This window comes from Penaeus vannamei, chromosome 9 (assembly GCF_042767895.1).
Source record: "Penaeus vannamei isolate JL-2024 chromosome 9, ASM4276789v1, whole genome shotgun sequence".
Classification (NCBI taxonomy): Eukaryota; Metazoa; Arthropoda; class Malacostraca; order Decapoda; family Penaeidae; genus Penaeus; species Penaeus vannamei.
Window position 1 is genome coordinate 18,392,490 of NC_091557.1, and position 10,000 is coordinate 18,402,489.

Consider the following 10,000-nt stretch of genomic DNA (forward strand, 5'->3'; position numbering starts at 1 on the left):
GTCACCTACAGCCGAATGTCTATCAAAACAAAAGAGGCAAAGAAATAAAACTGCAGCTGTAGTAGGATGTCTGGGAAGCGTGAAATAATAATGCACATACCACTGCCCTCATCTTCAACAGTTCACCTCCCTCCCTTCTTCCGTTTATTGCTCACTCTCCCTCTCTTCCTCCACTTCACTTATTTATATCAAATCACATGCCATTGCAATTTTTATTTCCTCACACTATTGCTTCATTCATTTGCTAGTGACTATTCACCAATCACCTACTGTCATGTAGCCACATACGCACATCATTTCTCTATCATAAACCACAGTAATTGCACAAGAATTACATGTGTATAGTTAACAGTACCTTATCCCAATCTTGTAGTCATATCTTGCATTAGATTTTATCATGCCGTTTCTTGCCGTGAGCAAGCATGTATGAGTCTCTCCTAACCAGATATGAGGACGGCACTGTCTTGTCACACAAGCCTCTTTCCCTGTCTCTGTTCTCAGTGCACTCATTTCAGAAAACGTCAGCACAATTTTGCGAGAAGGGGCGCAGCCTGCCAGACCAAAGGCCGAGCACTTGCCGATGACAAGAGTGCCCGACACAGGACCTGATCAGGAGGAAGCTGTATGGATCCAACACCACAAAAATTTGGCACCACCGAAGCAGCGACGCACTCGTTCCGCGTCAGGCATTCTGTAACTCCTCCAAGGCCACAGACAGAAGAGGCCGACTGTAGAAAGGCAATCTGTTATTCCTCCAGGGCCACAGACAGACGAGACCGCCTGCGAAAGGTATTCCATTACTCCAGGGCCACAGACAGGCGAGACCGCTTGCAAAAGGCATTTTGTTATTCCTCTAGGGCCACAGGCAGACGAGACCGCCTGCAGAAAAGCATTCTGTTACTCCTCCAGGTACACCGACAGAAGAGACCACCTCCAATAAGGCATTCCGTTACTCCTCCAGGGCCACAGGCAGACACGACCGCCTGCAAAAGGCATTCCGTTACTCCTCCATGGCCTCAGACAGAGGAGACCACCTGGAGTAAGGCATTCCGTTACTCTTGCAGGGCCATAGACAGACGAGACTGCCTGCAAAAGGCATTCCGTTATTCCTCCAGGGCCACAGACAGACGAGACTGCCTGCAAAAGGCATTCCGTTATTCCTCCAGGGCCACAGACAGACGAGACTGCATGCAAAAGGCATTCCGTTATTCCTCCAGGGCCACAGACAGACAAGACTGCCTGCAAAAGGCATTCCGTTATTCCTCCAGGGCCACAGACAGACGAGACTGCCTGCAAAAGGCATTCCGTTATTCCTCCAGGGCCACAGACAGACGAGACTGCCTGGAAAAGGCATTCCGTTATTCCTCCAAGGCCATTCCATTACTCCACAAGGGCTACAGACCTGATAGAGAAACGAGACCGCCTCGGAAAAGCATTCCATTACTCCTCCAGGGCCATAGATGGACAAGACCGCTTGCAGAAAGGCAAGGCAAGGCAGCCCTGTCAACTCTGAGGCGCCCTACGCCGCCGCCCGAGGCCTGTCAACTTCCATAACTGTGGAGGTTCCATGAGATAATCAGACGGTCAGCCGCCTGGGTGTTAAGTCCACACATGATACTCCCTGCCTTTTCCCTTGCCAGAGCTTAGAAAGTCGAAGGTGGGTGTGCTCGGATGCTGCCTCCTCCTGGGGCCCACCACTTCAGGCATCTGGCGTGCCCGCCTGTTGTCCAGGTCTACTTCTGTACAGCTCTTACAGAAAGAGACCCAGGCAACCAATTAACCTTCCCCAGCGGTATCATACGTAGTAAACATGACGAACCAGACCAAACTATCAACATAGGGAACCCAACGAGAACACACATTTTTGACCCCTTCGTTGTTATTTTTTGCATTATATATATAAATGTCGATGTTTATATTGAATTCTAGGTTACCATGATAAGGGTTTCAGTGACATTGGTGTTAATAAAGTATGTTATATTCAAGTGTTTGGTTTTCTGTTTTGGATTTGATTACCTAATGGCGATCTCTTTGTGAGAGGACAGGGAGTGTCATGGACTGAACATCTGTTTTTAAAATGTACTTTACGTAGCCCATGATAACAAACGTGATATGCACTCTTGGCCACTAATTTTTTGATGCGTCTATATTTATTAATTACATATGATTCCTATGATATTAAATAAATAGACCATAGACCTACTGAAATGATATAATAGTAGCTAAATCTTTTTCTCAGAATAGTCTTTACAACATGCCACCACACTGCTTTATATCAAAAGGCTTATGACAACAGACAGGATGAAACTCAAAAAGGAATTTAACAACAAAGTTCAGACTAACTGAAGCATACCATGCACGGTATGGAATCAAGCCCATGACACTGCAGGTGAATAGCATAGGGATCAGCTATGTTCTAGTGATACTCGATTTTCTCCAGGAATGGAAGAGATATTGATCATGTATGCGGAGTCAGTTCCTAATATATTCTATGGACTTCCCAAGCAAGACGTCATGTGGTTAACTTCTGAATTTGCGGTTCCCGACAAACTGCCAAAATTCCACCTGAATGGCATCAAGCAAGTCAGCAACAAGGGACTGGTGCAGGGGATTCATGGAGCGACACCCCAGCCTCAGACTTCAATCACCAGATATGTCAGATCTAAGGCTAAAACACGAGCCAAGCCACTTTAATTTAATGAAAGAAAATGAACCAATAGCCTCTTAAAAAAAAAAAAAAAAAAATGAATCAAGAGAACTCAAGAAAGCAGGTAGATAAACTGAGAGAGAGACCGTAGTCAAAGACATTGTCCATCAAGAAAAAAAACAAACAGTAGTTTACAATAATTCTAAATTATTTGATGATGATGTCTAGCCTCTTAACCAGACTCATCAGAGCCGTCTGATAAAGTGGAAATGGATAGTGAATATGTAGACCAGAAGCCTGAAGTTTTTGCAAAGAAACTTCCGGAAGGTTTTGTTTGAGCTTACACCGGAAGAAGGAATGTCGAAGAGTTCAAGTGTCTTGGCCACATAGTGAACACGTGAACTTTGAGTGAAAGACTGTCATCATTGACATAATTCAAAGTTTCTTACTTCAGTCGCCGTATGAAGTAAACAAGCAAGGACAGGGTCGTATTCCCGTCGATTGCAAATGAAGGGATAGTGAATGGCAGCAAAATCAAGGGCGTTCTGCAACCACCTGTGACAAGCAACTAAAAGGCTTACTGGATTAATCACACTCCCTCACTCACTCTCTAGATCTAATATTCGTTGATTTCAGTTCTTAGTTTATGATTTGTTTGAAGCCACAATAAGTTCATTAGTTTTCTAATTTATCGTTACAATTGTCAGTAGCAGTTTATTAAGTGTAGACAAAAAAAGGTCCATTTTTTGATTGTGAGAATATTTTTATATTGCATGGTGTTATTAAGGTATAATATAAAGTAATCTCTCAGCATTCCAGCGTTTTGTGTTCATTCGGTGGTGCTTCAAGGACCATGACTACCCTACCTACCCCGTTGCTTGCTGCTGTGTTCCTTTATTGTTCTTTACCATGCCCGAGCCATAACTTACTTCTGAACTGCATTCATACCAGCCAAATCGTTTGGACACGTGTGCACTGCACACGTGTCGTCTTGTTCTTAATCTGCTCTCTTTTCTGCTTACACCCTGTATATATATATATAGCTTTGAAGATAAGTAGTTGATCATCACTACCTTCCCCTACCTCATACTAGATCACTCACAGATACCCTTATCACGACGTTCAATGCAAGCAAATCTTTATTAAGATTCCCACATGCAATACAAATGTATCAGTGCTTATTGCACAAACACAAACACAAGCACAAACATACATAAAATTCTTACAAGCTTATCTTTAAACATCCTGATGAATTCAGAGTATTAGATGTACAAGCATTGTCCAGAAACTGTGAAGCAAAGAATGTCTGGTAACGCATTGGTGTCTCCCCCTCCCTTCATATTTTGACAAAAAGTACATCTGTACTTTCCCTTGCTCTAACCTCGATTTAATTAATATGTAATAACTGTAGCGATAATGCCACTTACTCGAGGAATTTGCTCCATTCATGACATTAATGTTTGAGATTTTTATTTCACAGATCTTGGTTGAACGAGTGAGACAACCGAGGTTCCTCGTTCTCCTCCTCCGGGTGGCTGCAAAGCTCACAATTTCATCAATTGGTAGTTTCGTCCTTTATGCACTGCCCATCTTACCTTAACACTGACTAACCTGGCAGTCTAGAACTTAGGCTTTTCAGATCATGGCCTGACTGGATGCAGTTTAACCATTAAGTATATGTGTGTGTGTGTGTGTGTTTACGCACGCACACACACACACACACACACACACACACACACACACACACACACACACACACACACACACACACACACACACACACACATATATATATATATATACACATATATATACATATATATATATATATATATATATATATATATATATATATATTATATGTATATATATATGTATATATATATATATATGTATGTATACACGCGCGCGTGGGTGGGTGTGTGTGTGTGTGTGTGTGTGTGTGTGTGTGTGTTTCCATTTACATATATTTATCATATACATATATATATATATATATAATATAATATAATATACATATATATAATATATATATATATATATATATATATATATATATTATATGTATATATATATATATATATATACAAATATGTATACACGTGTGTGTGTGTGTGTGTTTGTGTTTGTGTGTGTGTGTGTGTCTGTATGTGTGTGTGTGTGTGTGTGTGTGTGTGTGTGTGTGTGTGTGTGTGTGTGTGTGTGTGTGTGTGTGTGTGTGTGTGTGTGTGTGTGTGTTTGCATTTACATATATTTATCATATGCATATATATATATATATATATATATATATACATATATATATATATATATATATATATATATATATATATATATATATATATATAAAAGTATATATTGAGAGATGTGCACGGAACCGCGCTGGTAAGAGAGATTTCGCGCATGCTTACTATCGCTCGCGGGTTCGTTCTGACCTCCTGAAGGAACGACTCCCCGGCCACGTCTTCCAGTTCATAGCCGACGTATCCCACGATTCTTCCCGGTTAATCTCCACCACCCATGTCCGCTCTCACACCTAGATACTCTCCAACTCCTTGCCTGATGTCTCCCTCCTTCGTGGGGCCTTCCTTCCTTCCCTTCCCTCCTTCAACCCAACCCTATATATATATATATATATATATATATATATATATATATATATATATATTTTTATATTTATGTATATATATATATATATATATATATATATATATCAGCTATGTTCTAGTGATACTCGATTTTCTCCAGGAATGGAAGAGATATTGATCATGTATGCGGAGTCAGTTCCTAATATATTCTATGGACTTCCCAAGCAAGACGTCATGTGGTTAACTTCTGAATTTGCGGTTCCCGACAAACTGCCAAAATTCCACCTGAATGGCATCAAGCAAGTCAGCAACAAGGGACTGGTGCAGGGGATTCATGGAGCGACACCCCAGCCTCAGACTTCAATCACCAGATATGTCAGATCTAAGGCTAAAACACGAGCCAAGCCACTTTAATTTAATGAAAGAAAATGAACCAATAGCCTCTTAAAAAAAAAAAAAAAAAAATGAATCAAGAGAACTCAAGAAAGCAGGTAGATAAACTGAGAGAGAGACCGTAGTCAAAGACATTGTCCATCAAGAAAAAAAACAAACAGTAGTTTACAATAATTCTAAATTATTTGATGATGATGTCTAGCCTCTTAACCAGACTCATCAGAGCCGTCTGATAAAGTGGAAATGGATAGTGAATATGTAGACCAGAAGCCTGAAGTTTTTGCAAAGAAACTTCCGGAAGGTTTTGTTTGAGCTTACACCGGAAGAAGGAATGTCGAAGAGTTCAAGTGTCTTGGCCACATAGTGAACACGTGAACTTTGAGTGAAAGACTGTCATCATTGACATAATTCAAAGTTTCTTACTTCAGTCGCCGTATGAAGTAAACAAGCAAGGACAGGGTCGTATTCCCGTCGATTGCAAATGAAGGGATAGTGAATGGCAGCAAAATCAAGGGCGTTCTGCAACCACCTGTGACAAGCAACTAAAAGGCTTACTGGATTAATCACACTCCCTCACTCACTCTCTAGATCTAATATTCGTTGATTTCAGTTCTTAGTTTATGATTTGTTTGAAGCCACAATAAGTTCATTAGTTTTCTAATTTATCGTTACAATTGTCAGTAGCAGTTTATTAAGTGTAGACAAAAAAAGGTCCATTTTTTGATTGTGAGAATATTTTTATATTGCATGGTGTTATTAAGGTATAATATAAAGTAATCTCTCAGCATTCCAGCGTTTTGTGTTCATTCGGTGGTGCTTCAAGGACCATGACTACCCTACCTACCCCGTTGCTTGCTGCTGTGTTCCTTTATTGTTCTTTACCATGCCCGAGCCATAACTTACTTCTGAACTGCATTCATACCAGCCAAATCGTTTGGACACGTGTGCACTGCACACGTGTCGTCTTGTTCTTAATCTGCTCTCTTTTCTGCTTACACCCTGTATATATATATATAGCTTTGAAGATAAGTAGTTGATCATCACTACCTTCCCCTACCTCATACTAGATCACTCACAGATACCCTTATCACGACGTTCAATGCAAGCAAATCTTTATTAAGATTCCCACATGCAATACAAATGTATCAGTGCTTATTGCACAAACACAAACACAAGCACAAACATACATAAAATTCTTACAAGCTTATCTTTAAACATCCTGATGAATTCAGAGTATTAGATGTACAAGCATTGTCCAGAAACTGTGAAGCAAAGAATGTCTGGTAACGCATTGGTGTCTCCCCCTCCCTTCATATTTTGACAAAAAGTACATCTGTACTTTCCCTTGCTCTAACCTCGATTTAATTAATATGTAATAACTGTAGCGATAATGCCACTTACTCGAGGAATTTGCTCCATTCATGACATTAATGTTTGAGATTTTTATTTCACAGATCTTGGTTGAACGAGTGAGACAACCGAGGTTCCTCGTTCTCCTCCTCCGGGTGGCTGCAAAGCTCACAATTTCATCAATTGGTAGTTTCGTCCTTTATGCACTGCCCATCTTACCTTAACACTGACTAACCTGGCAGTCTAGAACTTAGGCTTTTCAGATCATGGCCTGACTGGATGCAGTTTAACCATTAAGTATATGTGTGTGTGTGTGTGTGTTTACGCACGCACACACACACACACACACACACACACACACACACACACACACACACACACACACACACACACACACACACACACACACACATATATATATATATACACATATATATACATATATATATATATATATATATATATATATATATATATATATTATATGTATATATATATGTATATATATATATATATGTATGTATACACGCGCGCGTGTGTGTGTGTGTGTGTGTGTGTGTGTGTGTGTGTGTGTGTGTTTCCATTTACATATATTTATCATATACATATATATATATATATATAATATAATATAATATACATATATATAATATATATATATATATATATATATATATATATATTATATGTATATATATATATATATATATACAAATATGTATACACGTGTGTGTGTGTGTGTGTTTGTGTTTGTGTGTGTGTGTGTGTCTGTATGTGTGTGTCTGTGTGTGTGTGTGTGTGTGTGTGTGTGTGTGTGTGTGTGTGTGTGTGTGTGTGTGTGTGTGTGTGTGTGTGTGTTTGCATTTACATATATTTATCATATGCATATATATATATATATATATATATATATACATATATATATATATATATATATATATATATATATATATATATATATATATATATATATAAAAGTATATATTGAGAGATGTGCACGGAACCGCGCTGGTAAGAGAGATTTCGCGCATGCTTACTATCGCTCGCGGGTTCGTTCTGACCTCCTGAAGGAACGACTCCCCGGCCACGTCTTCCAGTTCATAGCCGACGTATCCCACGATTCTTCCCGGTTAATCTCCACCACCCATGTCCGCTCTCACACCTAGATACTCTCCAACTCCTTGCCTGATGTCTCCCTCCTTCGTGGGGCCTTCCTTCCTTCCCTTCCCTCCTTCAACCCAACCCTATATATATATATATATATATATATATATATATATATATATATATATATATATATATTTTTATATTTATGTATATATATATATATATATATATATATATATATATATCAGCTATGTTCTAGTGATACTCGATTTTCTCCAGGAATGGAAGAGATATTGATCATGTATGCGGAGTCAGTTCCTAATATATTCTATGGACTTCCCAAGCAAGACGTCATGTGGTTAACTTCTGAATTTGCGGTTCCCGACAAACTGCCAAAATTCCACCTGAATGGCATCAAGCAAGTCAGCAACAAGGGACTGGTGCAGGGGATTCATGGAGCGACACCCCAGCCTCAGACTTCAATCACCAGATATGTCAGATCTAAGGCTAAAACACGAGCCAAGCCACTTTAATTTAATGAAAGAAAATGAACCAATAGCCTCTTAAAAAAAAAAAAAAAAAATGAATCAAGAGAACTCAAGAAAGCAGGTAGATAAACTGAGAGAGAGACCGTAGTCAAAGACATTGTCCATCAAGAAAAAAAACAAACAGTAGTTTACAATAATTCTAAATTATTTGATGATGATGTCTAGCCTCTTAACCAGACTCATCAGAGCCGTCTGATAAAGTGGAAATGGATAGTGAATATGTAGACCAGAAGCCTGAAGTTTTTGCAAAGAAACTTCCGGAAGGTTTTGTTTGAGCTTACACCGGAAGAAGGAATGTCGAAGAGTTCAAGTGTCTTGGCCACATAGTGAACACGTGAACTTTGAGTGAAAGACTGTCATCATTGACATAATTCAAAGTTTCTTACTTCAGTCGCCGTATGAAGTAAACAAGCAAGGACAGGGTCGTATTCCCGTCGATTGCAAATGAAGGGATAGTGAATGGCAGCAAAATCAAGGGCGTTCTGCAACCACCTGTGACAAGCAACTAAAAGGCTTACTGGATTAATCACACTCCCTCACTCACTCTCTAGATCTAATATTCGTTGATTTCAGTTCTTAGTTTATGATTTGTTTGAAGCCACAATAAGTTCATTAGTTTTCTAATTTATCGTTACAATTGTCAGTAGCAGTTTATTAAGTGTAGACAAAAAAAGGTCCATTTTTTGATTGTGAGAATATTTTTATATTGCATGGTGTTATTAAGGTATAATATAAAGTAATCTCTCAGCATTCCAGCGTTTTGTGTTCATTCGGTGGTGCTTCAAGGACCATGACTACCCTACCTACCCCGTTGCTTGCTGCTGTGTTCCTTTATTGTTCTTTACCATGCCCGAGCCATAACTTACTTCTGAACTGCATTCATACCAGCCAAATCGTTTGGACACGTGTGCACTGCACACGTGTCGTCTTGTTCTTAATCTGCTCTCTTTTCTGCTTACACCCTGTATATATATATATAGCTTTGAAGATAAGTAGTTGATCATCACTACCTTCCCCTACCTCATACTAGATCACTCACAGATACCCTTATCACGACGTTCAATGCAAGCAAATCTTTATTAAGATTCCCACATGCAATACAAATGTATCAGTGCTTATTGCACAAACACAAACACAAGCACAAACATACATAAAATTCTTACAAGCTTATCTTTAAACATCCTGATGAATTCAGAGTATTAGATGTACAAGCATTGTCCAGAAACTGTGAAGCAAAGAATGTCTGGTAACGCATTGGTGTCTCCCCCTCCCTTCATATTTTGACAAAAAGTACATCTGTACTTTCCCTTGCTCTAACCTCGATTTAATTAATATGTAATAACTGTAGCGATAATGCCACTTACTCG